The sequence below is a fragment of the Erinaceus europaeus genome, chromosome 9, assembly GCF_950295315.1.
Source record: "Erinaceus europaeus chromosome 9, mEriEur2.1, whole genome shotgun sequence".
In the NCBI taxonomy this organism is placed as follows: domain Eukaryota; kingdom Metazoa; phylum Chordata; class Mammalia; order Eulipotyphla; family Erinaceidae; genus Erinaceus; species Erinaceus europaeus.
Genome location: NC_080170.1, coordinates 111,893,780 through 111,909,166, shown reverse-complemented (window position 1 = coordinate 111,909,166; position 15,387 = coordinate 111,893,780). Strand labels below are relative to the sequence as shown.

The window sequence follows — 15,387 nt, the reverse complement described above, 5'->3', positions numbered from 1 at the left end:
AACTAAAAAGAAAGAAAGAAAGGAAGGAAGGAAGGAAGGAAGGAAGAAAACACCAGGCAGGTGTATAGTACATAGGCTAGTGCTCACTGATTTTATTCCCCTTGCTAGGAGACACTGTCCCTGGGAAGAGATTCACATCTAACCAGCTGCAGGGGTAAGGTCAGGTGTAGGTGTGGTGGGGTTATCCCATGAAACCAAGGGAAAACATTTTTTTAAAAAAAAGAAAATAAAACTAACAAAGTTTTAATGAGTTCTGGAATGCTTTTTTGCCCTGAAATTTTCTTCCTGAATTTGTTTTGGCTTGCCATTTTTGTTTCCTTCTCATAATCACCTTTCAGTTGGAGATGACTAATTCTTAGCCAGCTGTCCCGAGGAGGTTGATTTCCAGGTCCACATAATTCCTAACTTCACAGTAAAGCCCTAAACTACCTGGCTGATGATGTTCTTGAGGCAGAAGTCCCCTGATAGGGCTCTAAAGGTCTCTCAGCCACATGGAGGAGTGTCAAGTGGTAGCAGTGACACTAGGGGTTGGCTTTAAATCTATTTTCTTAGTTTGCTCCCTGCTTTATAAGTAAATAACACCAATGGCTTATGAGGTGGTTGCTCTTTTTCATTTAACAGGTGAGAGGAGAACGAGGCTCATTAAAATGTTTTTTGGGGAGTTGGGCAAAAACGCAGCAGGTTAAGCACAGGTGGCGCAAAGCACATGGACCGGCGTGAGGATCCCGGTTCGAGCCCCCGGCTCCCCACCTTCAGAGGAATCGCTTCACAGGCGGTGAAGCAGGTCTGCAGGTGTCTATCTTTCTCTCCCCCTCTGTCTTCCCCTCCTCTCTCCATTTCTCTCTGTCCTATCCAACAACAATGACATCAATAACAATAATAACTACAACAATAAAAAAATAAATATTTTTTAAAAAGATCATATTCAAAAAAATGTTTTTGGAGGGCTGGTGGGAAAGCACAGGCATGACAGTTGGTCAAGAGAAACAATCTGCGTGCTTGAGACCCCAGAGGCCATAGGTTTGATCCTTGTGCCATCTTATCCCGGAGTTAATCAGTGCTCTAGTCTTACACTCTGTCTTCCTCTCCCATTTTCACAGTAAATAAATGAATAAACAAATCTTATTCCCCTCCCTTCCATCTGTCAGTAATGTAGATCTGGAATCATTCATCACCTTCAAAGTCTAGGGACAACCTGTTTTCGAGGATGTGCACAACTACGACCAAGATGGACTTTTTTTTTTTATTTTACCAGCATAGGCAACATGCTTCTGAAGCCCCCTCCCTACCCCCGCACACTTTGATAATCTAGAAAATTCAAGAGTGATAAACTTTTGAAGTCATCAAACATGAAGATATTTCCTTGGCTTTAGATGGACAGAAGATGCTACAGCTATTTCTAGACATAGGAGCCTTTGAGGTGATGGCATTCTGTTTTGCGGTAGTAGCAGTTGAATTTTAAGGGCTGGTTAACATTTTGCATTATTTAGATTCCATGTGCCTTTGTTAAGTTTAGCGATTGTTTTAGCCAACACTTGGATGAAAGATTAAAAAAAAATAATACAAGTCAGGGAAGGTGAACTTGGTTCTAAAAAAGGTCAGAATGTCAAGTCCTATAAGGGGCCTGTTACTGCCGCCTCACAGGTGCTGCAGAGGCCATCTGTGTCACTGCACACCCAGCTGCCCTGGCCCATCAGAGAGGCTGTCGCCACGTCTAATCTCCCCAGCATGCTGTGCCCTGTTCTCACTGCTTACTGGAATGGGCACGGGATGGTCCTCAGTCATGGAGCTATGGATGGAAGAATCTTTTCCAAGAGGGGGCAGTGACCTCTTTAGTTCAAGGGAAAGTGAACCCTCAGCAGTCAGGAAGGGGGCTTTATAAATATCTGTTTTGTTCCCTCAGTGTGTCTCTTGTGCCTGCTGTTCCTGCCAATAGATTTGTCTTGGCTTGGTGTGTTTCAGCTTTAAGTGGCAAGGTATTCCCTGGATTTTTTCCATACTCAGGACAAGGTCTACATTCATAGCACTCATATAAGTTACAGATGCTGAATGAGGGATGACTGGAAGTCAGGAGGGAGTGGGCAGATATGTGGGGAGCCAAAATGAGGAAAGAGCTCAAGAATGAGTTAGAGAAAAAGGGAGGCTAAGACATGAGGGGCAACCTGCTGAGGGTCTACTTTATAGCACAGACATGGAATCCTTTTGATAACCTATGAACACATCTGAAGTCATTATCATGTGTGAAAAATCACAGAATGTTTGCACATAAGGGGCATTTGGGGCCCAGGGGACTCCTAGCCAGGAGATCACAGGTTCCAAGTGTTAAAAGAGTCCACAAATTGCTATTGGCATTTCTCACTGTGGAACAGTTTGTGCATTTAGTTATAATAAAGATTACAGAGGCTAGCAAGTGGGTTAAGTGTGTGTGTGTGTGTGTGTGTGTGTGTGTGTGTGTGTGTGTGTGTGAAAGAGAGAGAGAGAAAGGGAGAGAAGGAGACAGAATGGAATTTCTTTTTTATAAATACATCTTCTTTAAATTTATTTTTTTCCCTTTTTTGTTGCCCTTGTTTATTGTCATTGTTATTGTTGTCATTGTTGTTGGATAGGACAGAAAGAAATGGAGAGAGGAGGGGAAGACAGAGATGGGGAGAGAAAGATATCTGCAGACCAGTGACCCCCCTGCAGGTGGGGAGCCGGGGGCTGGAACCAAGTTCTTTATGCCTGTCCCTGCACTTTGCACCAAATGTGCTTAACCCACTGCGCCACCACCCGGATCCCAGAATATTTCTTTCTTTCTTTCTTTTTTTTTTTAGTTATCTTTATTGGATAGAGACAGCCAGAACTTGAGAGGTAAGGGGGAGATAAAAAAAGGAGAGAGAGACAGACACCTGCAATACTGCTTCACCACTCACAAAGCCTTCCCCCTACATGTGGGAACCGGGGCTTGAACTCAGGTCCTTGAGCACTGTAATGTGTGTGCTCAACCAGGTGTGCCACCACCTGGTCCCAGTATGGAATTTCATCATCAATTATACTGTTTACCTTTTGGTAACCAGAGGCACTGAATGGCAAATGGATGATGAGTGATAAAAGTGGGTAAATGAATATCATTATGATAGCTTACGGGCTGATAGAAACACTATCGAGTAGGACACACAGTGGGAGGGATGAGTAAGGGTAAGATACTCTTTGCTAGTAAACTGTGTGTGCACAATTACTATTCTAGAGCGGCTCTGGACGGTGATTTCCATCTAAGCCACAGTAGTTTATCGCATGGTCTATTCTACGACGATGTACCAACTGGAGAGCCCACCTCTGACTTCAGTCCTCATCCTCACCTGCAGGCGTCTGGTTTCCATTCTTGTCTGAGCCAGCACTTCATGACTATAGCAGTCTCTCCACCTCTTCAAGGGTAAGTCTGGCTTCTAAGGAGGCTGTTCCCTCTCACAAGACAGTTTGTTTCCTAGGATGACTGGTCTACTCTCCTTTGATTGGCTTTCCTGATGACAGTATCTCCAGCTAAGGACAGGGCTCCAGCCTGCCAAAGGCTGAAATCTCATTCTGCTCCTATGAAGCAGCCAGGAATGTGTGTGGTGTGTGCGCATTGTGTGTCCGAGACAGGGATGCTGTCTTTCTCTGTGTCTTTCTCTGTGTCTCTCTGTGTCACTGTCTCTATCTGAAAAAATCAGCTTGGGGCGGTGGATCCTTATGACAACCAAAACAGACCCAAAACAACAGCAACACACACAACAAACTCTGACTTGCTCCATTCACTGTATTGAACATTTACTAAGGCACTACTCCTCTGAACACCCTCAGCTGGACCTGCTACTTGCCAGTGATAGGGATGCCACCCACACAGTCCAGCCACTTTGGGGGTGTTGCTCAGGAGACTCAGCTGATGAGACAGCCAAGGATTTAGTCCCTTTGCCAAGAAAAAAAATACCTCCCCACCTCCCACTTAAAAATAAAATAGCATAAAGCTCACAGAGTCCAGCTACTTCCCAGCAATGCTTTCTCCCCTTGAAGATTTGTTTGTGGAAAGAAAAGTCCTTCAGGTTGATTTGGCTGAGGCTGGGGAGGGGCGGTGGGGCGCTGGATGAGTTTGCTCACAGTTGTCACAGCAAAGCCAAACACTGGGACAAAAAGGGGTAGTGGGGAGGGCAAGGAAGTGGTAGCTGGGTCTGCGAGCCTCTAAGGGTTGCCTAGCTATTGTGTAGCTTTATTTGTTTATTTAAATTTTTTGCCTCCAGGGTTATCACTGGGCTCAGTGCTGGCGACACTATGAATCTACCACTCCTGGTGACCTTTTTATCCCCCCCCCATTTTATTCGATAGGACAGAGAAAAAATTAAGATGGGAGGGAGATAGAAAGGAAGAGAGAAAGACACAGACCTGCTGATTTGTTTCACCACTTGTGAAGCATCCCCTCTGCAGGTGGGGAACGGAGGCTCAAACCGGGGTCCTTGAGCACAGTATTATGTGCGCTTAGCTGGGTGTGCCACTGCCCAGCCCCATCATGCAGCTTCTGCATTCTGCACTAAGCTTCACCTCCATGGCGCTGGTGTATGAACAGGCTAGGGATGCCAAGGTGCAGACGGCTGCATATAGTTAAGTAGCACATGAGCCCTGAAGGCCTGGAGAAGGCCCACTACTTTGCAGGAATTGAGCTGTTACTGAAGGAAGCCGTTTCCTTCTGATCAACCAAGCCTGGAAACTAGGTACGCTCTGCGACAAGAGAGACAAGTCCCCAATGTGTCCACACCTTTGTCCTACTGTCATTGCCAGGAGGGTCCTAAGAGAGAAACAGTAGAGCTTTGCCCTCCTTCCTGCTCCAGTTCCCCCCCCCCCCCAGCCGCTGGAAATCAGCCGGGTGCCCACTTGTTCAAGGTTTACGCCGAGCTGGAATTACACTAGCTGCTTTTCAAAACAAAGGGCGTTCCCCTCATTTGGCCCTCACATTTACTGTTTATGGTAGCAACTCCACTGCTTGTTTTGTAGATGTGTTTGAGACCCTTATTCCATGGCAAATGCACAGCTAGACTGGGGTCATGGTGTTGGAGGATGCTGAGAACTCAAAAAGCCTGCCCTGCTTCCTACCTCCCACAGACAGCCCTTCTGAACACCAGGCAGTGCCTGATTCGTGCTAGGTCAGATTACAAAAATTCCTTGGTTAAGCCAGTTGTTTGTTACTCTGAGCACATTTCCCCATAGAAACAATGTTATGTTGAGGTCTGGTTTCCAGCCTAATTTACAAAAGCCAATCAACCTATTATGTATCCACTGTCTCATGTTGGAGACAGCTCTGCTTAAAAGACAGAAAGGTCTAGGTGCTAGCCACAGCTCAGTCTCTTATTTGTTATGTAACATTGGGCAAGTCATTTATTTTCTGTTCCTTAGATTCTTCATCCTCGAGATAGGATAATATTAGTCATTTTGCAGGAATATCAAAAGAAAGGAGGTGATACACATCCAAATAATAGTGCAACAAAGCCTCACTGCCATGTACAACACCGGCTTGATGGTCTCAAAGATGGAGTTAGAGCCTGGAAAACAAGCAGCATGTCATTCCTGTTGAGTTTGGACTGGGGAATCTTTGCTTCCGTGAACTTAAAATCCCTGGTAGCCATTCTGAAGCCAGGGCTGGAGTTCTTAAAAGGATGGAACTGGACAGAAGTGAGAAAGGGAAGTAGGAAGGGTGGTGAAGGCTACAACTAAAGTATGCAGCATATGCCTTCCTTTTGCTATCGTAAAACCACATGATGATTAGTTAAAGGTTATTTCCTTTTACATTTCCTGTGCTTTCCACACCGTCAACCAGTTGGACGCTGCCTGGCCAGAATGAAATGCAGAGTAAACAGTAGCTTCATTGGTTTCTCCTTTTAAGTCATAGCATTATTAGCCAGGCAAGTCAACCGTTCACTAGATCACTAGATGGGGGTAGGTACCTGGATAAGTGCCCCTTTTCTTATTCCTATTTCATCTTCTTCCTGTACTAGTTTTAGAAATCTTAAATAGGGAAGCACCAGCTCATGTTGCCTGAGAAGACTGTAGGATACACTGCCAGCAGAATCCTTTCTACTTCGCCCTTTTGAAAATCTCACCCATATGCTCTCTGCTTTGCTTCACTTTGACATTTGTGACTTCTGCTTGTGTATATGCTCCCAACACCCATGCCAGTTGCTGCACTCAAGTGAACTGATCACTCCATTTGGATGGCACTCAGACTGTGTGTCGGGCCCCAGCAAGTCTGCTATCTTAGAGGTCACACTTGTCTCCCTTCATGAGCACAGCCCGCTCACTTGGTCACTTGTGCCCACTGTGGGTATGACCCTGTTGCTGATCCTTGGGAGAATGGGCTGGCATCACCTCTGCCAAACTTCCTCTTTCTAGCTCACACCTGCTGCCCCCTTCGTGGGCTTTGATTTTTATTTTATTTATTATTTAAATGTTGTCACACACTTTTTTTTTGCCTCCAGGGTTATCGCTGGGACTTGGTGCCTGCACTGCAAATCCACTGCTCCTGGAGGCTATTTTCCCCATTTTGTTGCCCTTGTAGTTGTTATTGTTATAGCTGTTGTTGTTGGATAGGACAGAGAGAAATGGAGAGAGGAGGGGAAGACAGAGAGGGGGAGTGAAAGACACCTGCAGACCTGCTTCACTGCTTATGAAGTGACCCCCTTGCAGGTGGGGAGCCGGGGGCTCAAACGGGGATCCTTATGCCGGTCCTTGCGCTTTGTGCATGCGCACTTGACGCGCTGCATTGTTGACCCACTGCGTTACTGCCCAGCCCCCATGGGCTTTGTTTTTTAGAGGTTCATTTGAAAATTCTCCTTTACTCCTTTATCCCCTTTAAATCTCACTTTCAAGCTCTCCTGTGTATATATTCCCTGGATACACACACACACACACACACACACACACACACACACATCCATCCCTCTTGGTTTATGTGATAAGCTCCAGAGTCCTTACTGGGTGCTGCTATCTCGGCATTGAGATCTGTGGTCCAGAAACACAGTCATTCTCACATCAGCTACAGAGCACCACTGTGCTGCCCATATAAGCCCATTTCTCCTAAAAGTCTGCTCACTGGAGGAAGAGATGAAAACATTGTCCCTTAGTTTCCTACCCAAAACAATTAGAGTTACTAGAGATACAAGCCAGGGTTTTTCTGGATGCGTGCAGAAAAGGGTCTCTGTAATGTGAAAGCATATACATTCTCCTTCCTCTCTGATACAGCGATCTTCACCAACATGAGCAAAATATTGTTTTTGTAAGACATTCTGAAGTAGGGGAATTCTGTGGCCAAGTAAATTTGGGAAACTAAGTATTTTATTCTGTCTCTTCATGGTCTCAGTGGGTTAGAAACTATATTAAAAGCTCTGTAATACCACACAGAAAAAAAGAAATATTTATTTCTTGAGATTTCTCAGGTGTACCGATGATTGTGCTTCTCCCTTCCTGTAAATTTTTTTTCTAACATCCCGTGGGATGTACTTTAACCAATACTATCTTAGTACACACTTGGAGAAGGCATCCTGAGTAGTTATCTACATAGGCGCTCATCAAACACCATGACAAGCCTGCTAGCTGTTCTGCTTTTCCTTCTTCAGATGGTACAGATCTATACCGTTTGGTGCTGTTTCATACTTTTATTTCTTCTCCCCAAACAGAGTGAGGTGCACCGGGCTAAGCACATATAGTATAAAGCAAGGACTCACACAAGGATCAAGCCTCCAGCTCCCCACCTGAAGCAGGGTGGTGGCTTCACAAGTGGTGAAGCAGATTTGCAGGTATCTATCTTTCTCCCTCTCTATCTCCCTTTTCCTTCCCCCTCAATTTCTCTCTGTTCTATCCAAAAAAGGCCTCCAGGGGCAGTGGATTCATAGCATAGGCACCAAGCCCCAGCAATAACTCTGGAGTAAAAAAAAAAAAAATTTTCCTTTTAACTTCTTTTAATTTTTTTTCTATCCTTTTTATTTCTATATTATATCTATTTGGTAAGCAGATACTTTCTATATGGACTCACTTCTGAGTCCCTTTTCTTTCTGGACTATTTCTTTTAAGGTATCTAGCATCCTTTCATCAAGACAAATGTATTAAACTTGTAATTGTTCTTCAAGTTCATATATTCTTTCTTTTGGTAGAGATCTGCTTACACTTATAGCACCTTTAATTTGTTAAGCAGGAAAAAGAAATAACTTGCTCCTATCACATCCTTAAGGTTCTATTTCCCAGGCATCAACATGATAACTTGGAAGCCCATGGATCCTATGAGTTCTGGCAATGTGTTTATTTGACTTGCACGGTGGTCTTCAAATTTAGAAGGTTTTACACACACACACACACACACACACACACACACACACACACACACACACACACTCAGAATCCAGATTCTCCTGAGAAATCAGATCTGTTAAATACTGAGCTGTTTCCCAAGGCAGCAACAGTTGGCTGAAGCACATGTTCACCATCTTGCTCGAGTCCCAGCCATAGCATGAAGCTTTACATCTACCAACTTACTTCAATTACAGGGACTGCTTGGCATTTGGATTTGTCGCTCCTCATATAGACCTCTGCATTTTCCTCCTGAGGATTTTCCTAGAAGCTCTCCTACTTCTTTCCTAGTCTGAACCTTCTCATTTGAGCTACTGGTAACTTTGGTTATCAGTCCTAATATGTCTCTGATTTAAAGGGCTGAACAGCTGCAGCAGTGTAAGAGCTGAGGTGAATGACATTTGCAAACATCGTATATGCAAAAAAAGTTTCACCCCAAGTCTCTCTTCTGAAACATCTTTCTTTAGTTGCTCTGTGTTTAAAAGCCAAGGATGGCCTGCTAAATTTATCATCTAATTTGACAAACTTGGAACACTGAGCAATGAATTTTTCCTTTAGCTACTAGAGAGGTAACTTAAGCTCATGGCCACTATCCCCCTGAATTTTCTTTAAAAAATTTTTTTATTACCTTTATTTATTTATTGGATAGAGACAGCCAGAAATTGAGAAGGAAGGGGGGGTGGATAGAGAGGAAGAGAGACACCTGCAGCATTGCTTCCCCAATCACAAAGCTCTTCCCCTGCAGACGGGGACCAGGGACTTGAACCTAGGTTCTTGCGCATAGAAACATGTGCGCTCAACCAGGTGCACCACCACCTGGTCCCTCCCCCTGAATTTTCTACTTTGCAGAAACACTGAAAGTTATTATGAATGTTAACATTATACTGTCAGGCCTTATTATTAAGGGTCAAATTATCCAGTCCTCAAAACTCTTCAAACCCATTCACTATTGTTAATCATTTCATTTTTCTTTTGTAAACTTACCAACAGTTGGTAAAGAAAGTGATTATAAGTTGCAAGTCAAACCATCAGCCCAAACTAGAGGGCAACCTATCACTACCCATATCTGCAATCACCCTAATTCTTTTTTTTTTTTTGTACTTCATCCAATTTTTTTTTTATTTAAGAAAGGATTAATTAACAAAACCATAGGGTAGGAGGGGTACAACTCCACACAATTCCCACCACCCAATCTCCATATCACACCCCCTCCCCTGATAGCTTTCCCATTCTCCATCCCTCTGGAAGCATGGACCCAGGGTCATTGTGGGTTGCAGAAGGTAGAAGGTCTGGCTTCTGTAATTGCTTCCCCGCTGAACATGGGCGTTGACTGGTTGGTCCATACTCCCAGTCTGCCTCTCTCTTTCCCTAGTAGGGTGTTTCTCTGGGGAAGCTGAGCTCCAGGACACATTGGTGGGGTCTTCAATCCAGGGAAGCCTGGCCAGCATTCTGATGGCATCTGGAACCTGGAATCACCCTAATTCTGAGCAATTCTGTCCAACTACAGGAATAAGGTGATACAGAAGAGGAATGGGAAAATCATATTAACCAGAAAGTTCTGTGTTAGAAGCCAGACCTTCCACCTTCTGCATCCCCCAATGACCTTGGGACCATACTCCCAGAGGGTTAAAGAACAGGAAAGCTATCAGGGGAGGGGATGGGATACGGAGTTCTGGTGGGAATTGTGTGGAGTTGTACCCCTCTTATCCTATGGTTTTGTCAATCTTTCCTTTTTACAAATAAATAATAAAAAAAGAAAGTTCTGTGTTGACAGTCCCAATAAAGTTTCCCCTATGATTAACAGCCTGGGGTTTTAATTGATCTATCATGTTCCTACTACCTCTCGCCCTGTGGTAACCCAAAGTTGGAGGTTACAGCTCCTGGAGTTCAAAGGCACTTGGCTTGATTGGCATTTTGGAATGCTCTCCAAAAAGGGCCACTTTCAAGATTAAAGAGACTCTTCATTCAACAGTATAGAAAACATTTTGTTACTAGACAGTGAGGAATTTCAATCTAAGTGTAGGTTCGATAAACATGAATATTCAGCAGTTATGTAAGTCCCTGATGTTTTAGCACTTTGGGCTATAAGTACCTTCTTGGAATGAGGAGAGCACCTCTTTCATTGAAGAGCATTAGAAGATTGAAAAAAAAAAGCCTTCTTAGTAGAAACAAATGATAAGACCAAAAGATTTTTAAATACTCCTTCTATCTTCAAAGTAGTAATCTACAAGCTTCAAAGTAGAAACTTGCTGACTCCTCTTTGGTATTTATAGAAGTGTTGCTTATACCCGGAAGAAGACTGAAATCTGAAGTCCTGTCCAAAGCCAGGGTTCTGTATGTTATCATTGTGGATAAGAATCACAACATTATGCTACTGAAATAAGAGACACTCTATACTGCTCCATGTTCTTTTCCATAAATTCCAGTCTTAATTAACAGCATAATTCCCACATCTGAAATATTTCAAATACATGTTCTCATCTACTCATCATAAAGTTTCTTGTGAGACAGTTGCCATTTCTATCTTACACATCAGAAAATTAAGAATCTGAAAAGTGAGTAACTTTCCCAGGGGGCACAGAGTAAGTAAGAAGCAGAGTGGGAGCTGAGCAGGTCATTTCTTTGGATCCTAAATTCAATGAAACCCAAGGATTAGTAACTACATTTCATATAAAGGCAGCACAATCTGACATGAAGTTGTAAAGCCAAGTATCCTAGGTTTCTTGAGGGAGAATTCACCTGTTGCTACTAAAAAGAGCTACTAAGATTATTCATAAATAGGGTAAAAGGCTACTTTTCAAATCTCCTTTGGTCAAGTAATAAATAAATGAATTAAAATGTACTTCCATAAATGAAGATCTAAATCATTAATTAAAATTAATTACTCAAGGAGCTCACCAAACTTAGCAACAAAATAACAAATGACCCAAACCAAAAGTGGGGAGAGGATATGAACAGAATATTCACTACAGAAGAGATACAAAAGGCTAACAGACATATGAAAAACTGCTGATTGTCAGAGAAATGCAAATAAAGACAACAGTGAGATACCACTTCATCCCTGTGAGAATGTCATACATCAGAAACAACAGCAGCAATAAATGCTGGAGAGGCTGTGGGGACATAGGAGCCCTTCTGCACTGCTGGTGAGAATGTAAATTGGTTCAACCCCTGTGAATAAAAGGTGTAGAGAACTCTCACAAGGCTAGAAATGGACCTTCTTATGACCCAGTAATTCCTCTCCTAGGGATATAGCCTAAGGACTCAATCACACCCATCCAAAAAGAGCTGTGCACACCTATGCTCATAGCAGCACAAATTGTAATAGCTAAAATCTGGAAGCAACCCAGGTGCCCAACAACAGATGAATGAATGGCTGAGAAAGTTGTGGTACATATACTCAATGGAATACTACTCAGCTATTAAGAATAATGAACCCACCTTCTCCGACCCATCTTGGATGGAGCTAGAAGGAATTATGTTAAATAAGGTAAGTCAGAAAGAGAAAGAGGAGTATAGGATGATCCCAATCATAAACAGAAGTTGAGAAAGAAGAACAGAAAGGGAAATACAAAGCAGAATTTGACTGAGTTTGGAGTATTGCACCAAAGTAAAAAACTTTGGGTGGAGGTATGGGGGCAGTCGGGACACAGATCTTTGGTGGTGAGAATGGTGTCAATATACACTCCTATTAACTTATAGTCTTATAAATCACTATTTAATCAATATGAAAGAAGAAAACAGATTGAATGTCTCAAACTTTTTGATGCACAGACCCCAGTTCTGAGTATATATTCTTTTAATCTAAGCATGTAAGGTTTCAAATTGGTAATCTGATTGAATTTTAACAGTGGGCTTAATTTTTTTTTTTAATATTGAGTGAATTTGTGTGTCATCCTTGTGCAGGGGCCATGCTAATCTTCTCTGTATCGTTCCAATTTTAGTATATGTGCTGCCTAAGCAAGCACTAATTGTTAATGTTTTTCTAGTAAAGACTTTTTTCTCTGAAATATTAAATCACCTATAATCTTAGACCAGGGAGACCAGAAACAACTGGTCGTGTCACTATATAAGATACATCTATATTTAAATAGCATTAAATGACATAAATTATGGTGAGGCCTTATATGATACAGCAATCCTAACCATGTGATTTTTAAAGTCAGCCAAATTACCAAATAACTTGGTTACTATAGTAATCATCTATTGCTTTCTTTTTCTTTCTTTCTTTTTAAATTTCTTTATTTTCCCTTTTGTTGCCCTTGTTTTTAAATTGTTGTTATAGTTATTATTGTTGTAGTTATTGATGTTGTTGTTAGATAGGAGAGAAATAGAGAGAAATGGAGATAGGAGGGGATGAGAAAGATAGACACCTGCAGACCTGCTTCACCGCCTGTGTAGCAACTCCCCTGCAGGTGGGGAGCCAGGGGCTCGAACCAGGATCCTGACGCCGGTCCTGGCATAATGCGCCACGTGCACTTAACTATCTATTGCTTTCTTAAACTCTAAGGCAGCAAGAACCTTCCCTATTCTCTATAAAACCCATATTTGCTTGCTTTCCTGCATGCTTCCACACCATCTGATACTTCATGTGCTGATTTCAACCAAATCAATGCCACCAGTTGCCACCTCAACCTGTTTTACTTCAGATTGCGTCCAGAGATGGCAGGTGTGGGATGTCAACCCTTCACCTCCATTACTTGAGTGAGACCTTCCCTAGCTCATAGGGCTCCTTAATTCCATTTCAGGTGGTGCACTTCCGAATAAAGCTGCAGAACCTAGATACAGATCAGGGCCCATGGGATAGCGCACATGTATCCATAAGTTAGGGGAAATATATACCTTAAAGCAAAAGTGTACAATAGTTTGCAGTGAGTCAATAAGTGCAGCAAGCAAGTAGACAGACCTAAAAAATACACTTTTTTTTTTTTAAAGAACCACAAAGGTGGGGAGGAGGGATCTGAACACCAGTCTTTGAGCAGGGTACTATGTATGCTTAACCAGGTGCACCACTGTCCAGCCTCTCATCTATCATTGCTTTTTCTTTTCTCCCAGGGTTTACATCTTCTCTGTCTTCAAGTTTCTGTCTGATTTAACACTTATTCTGAGCCAACATATTAGCCCAGTGCTATATATAAAGGCCTCTGTGTTTCTGGGAGTCCTAAGAGTTTTGCTCCGGAAGTACTTGTAAAAATGTGAGCTCAGGGGGTCGGGCGGTGGCGCAGTGGGTTAAGGGCACGTGGCGCAAAGCGCAGGGACCGGCGTAAGGATCCCGGTTGGAGCCCCCGGCTCCCCACCTGCAGTGGAGTCGCTTCACAGGCGGTGAAGCAGGTATGCAGGTGTCTATCTTTCTCTCCCCCTCTCTCTCTGTCTTTCCCTCCTCTCTCCATTTCTCTCTGTCCTATCCAACAACAAAGCAACGTCAACAATGGCAATAATAACTGCAACGAGGCTGCAACAACTAGGGCAACAAAAAGGGGGAAAAATGGCCTCCAGGAACGGTGGATTCATGGTGCAGGCACCGAGCCCAGCAATAACCCTGGAGGAAAAAAAAATGTGAGCTCAGACCTACAGGGGTGCAGAAGTCACACAGGTTCCTGCGCTGAATATAGCCCCCCGATCAAATTGATGGGGTTTACAGTTAATGGTATTTATATACCATTCCCCAGATTTGGGAGCTACTCTTTTTCCTGATCCAGCTTTCTAGTCCTATTTACAACCCTGACACCATCTCCCCAGATAATACCTTTGGCCAACCTGCATGTTAGCTGTCAGGCTCAGGCAAAAATTAGTAAAGTCATGGGCCTCTTGGAATATACCTAAAATAGACCTACTTAGCTTTTTCCAAAATGGAGACTCCAAATCTCATCTGCTATATTTTAGCCTTTTGGTTCCAGATTATTAAACAGTTTGTTCTTCTTATTATCTTAATGCTTTTTTCAGATACCAAATTGCAGGTGCTACCATGATGCCAACCTGACTCCCTCAAGACCTCACCAATCTACCCCGAAACCCTATCTCTTCGGAGCCCTGCCCCACTAGGGAAAGACAGAAACAGGATGGGAGTATGGATTTACCTGCCGCCCATGTTCAATGGGGAAGCAATTACAGAAGCCAGACCTTTCACCTTTTGCACCCCATAATGATTCTGGGTCCATACTCCCAGACAAAGAATAGGAAAGCTTCCAGTGGAGGGGATGGGATTTGGGACTCTGGTGGTGGTAAATGTGTGAAAACTGTACTCCTCTTAATCTATGGTTTTATTGATATTTTTTATTATTTTATTTTATAAATACATTAAAAAGAAAGATAAGTCATTACTATATTGATCTTCGCAGAAAGCACTTCCTGGCTGACCACCTCATCACCCACTCACTCACTCACATGCAGGGCACTGAGATCTTGCTGTATAGCTGCCTTCTGCCCACCTCCCCTCAGATGGGCTGGCCTTTCTCCTCATACCCTCAGTTCTCTCACACTTTGTCCTTTCTCCAGGCTGTATCCCCTGCCCACACACTGTGTGCACTCAACTCCTTTCCTGGGCTCCCACATCTCTCAAGCTTACATTCAAATGTAACCTTTCTGAGGTCTAATCTTATTGTCTCAGTTAGAGATTCCAAAACGAAACTCACTTAGAACATGTTTCTAAAACGAAGATTAACATAATATATTGTATTTCCCTCTTTGAAGACTGTTTGAAGGAATATTGGTGTGGTGGGTTAAATTGTATCTTTTAAAAAGTTCTTAAGACTTAACCTGTAACAGTACCTTTGACTGCCACTAAGTTTGGAAATAGGGTTTTAACAGATGTAATGACAATGGGGTCATGCTGGACTAAGGTGAGGCAAATCCAAAGACTGTTGTCCTTATAACAAGAGGAAGAGACCAGAGACAAAGATGAAGAAGGCCATGTAAAGACAGAGGGAAAGAAACAAGAAAAAAAAACTGCAGTGGCACAAACATTAAGTAAAACTAAATAAATAAATAAATAAATAGGGGGCTGGGCGGTAGCGCAGCAGATTAAGCGCACATGGCGTGAAACGC

The 15,387-nt window shown here is 43.0% G+C and overlaps 1 protein-coding gene and 1 non-coding gene across 4 annotated transcripts in view; both read right to left on the bottom strand.

Annotated features, from left to right (window-relative positions):
• DGKG (diacylglycerol kinase gamma) overlaps positions 1 to 15,387 on the bottom strand; it is a 273,168-nt gene that overhangs the window by 102,039 nt on the left and 155,742 nt on the right. The gene's annotated exons all lie outside the window — the stretch shown is intronic.
• LOC132540548 (U6 spliceosomal RNA) lies at positions 12,203 to 12,311 on the bottom strand. Its single transcript, XR_009551747.1, has one exon. It is a non-coding gene; the product is annotated as a U6 spliceosomal RNA (small nuclear RNA).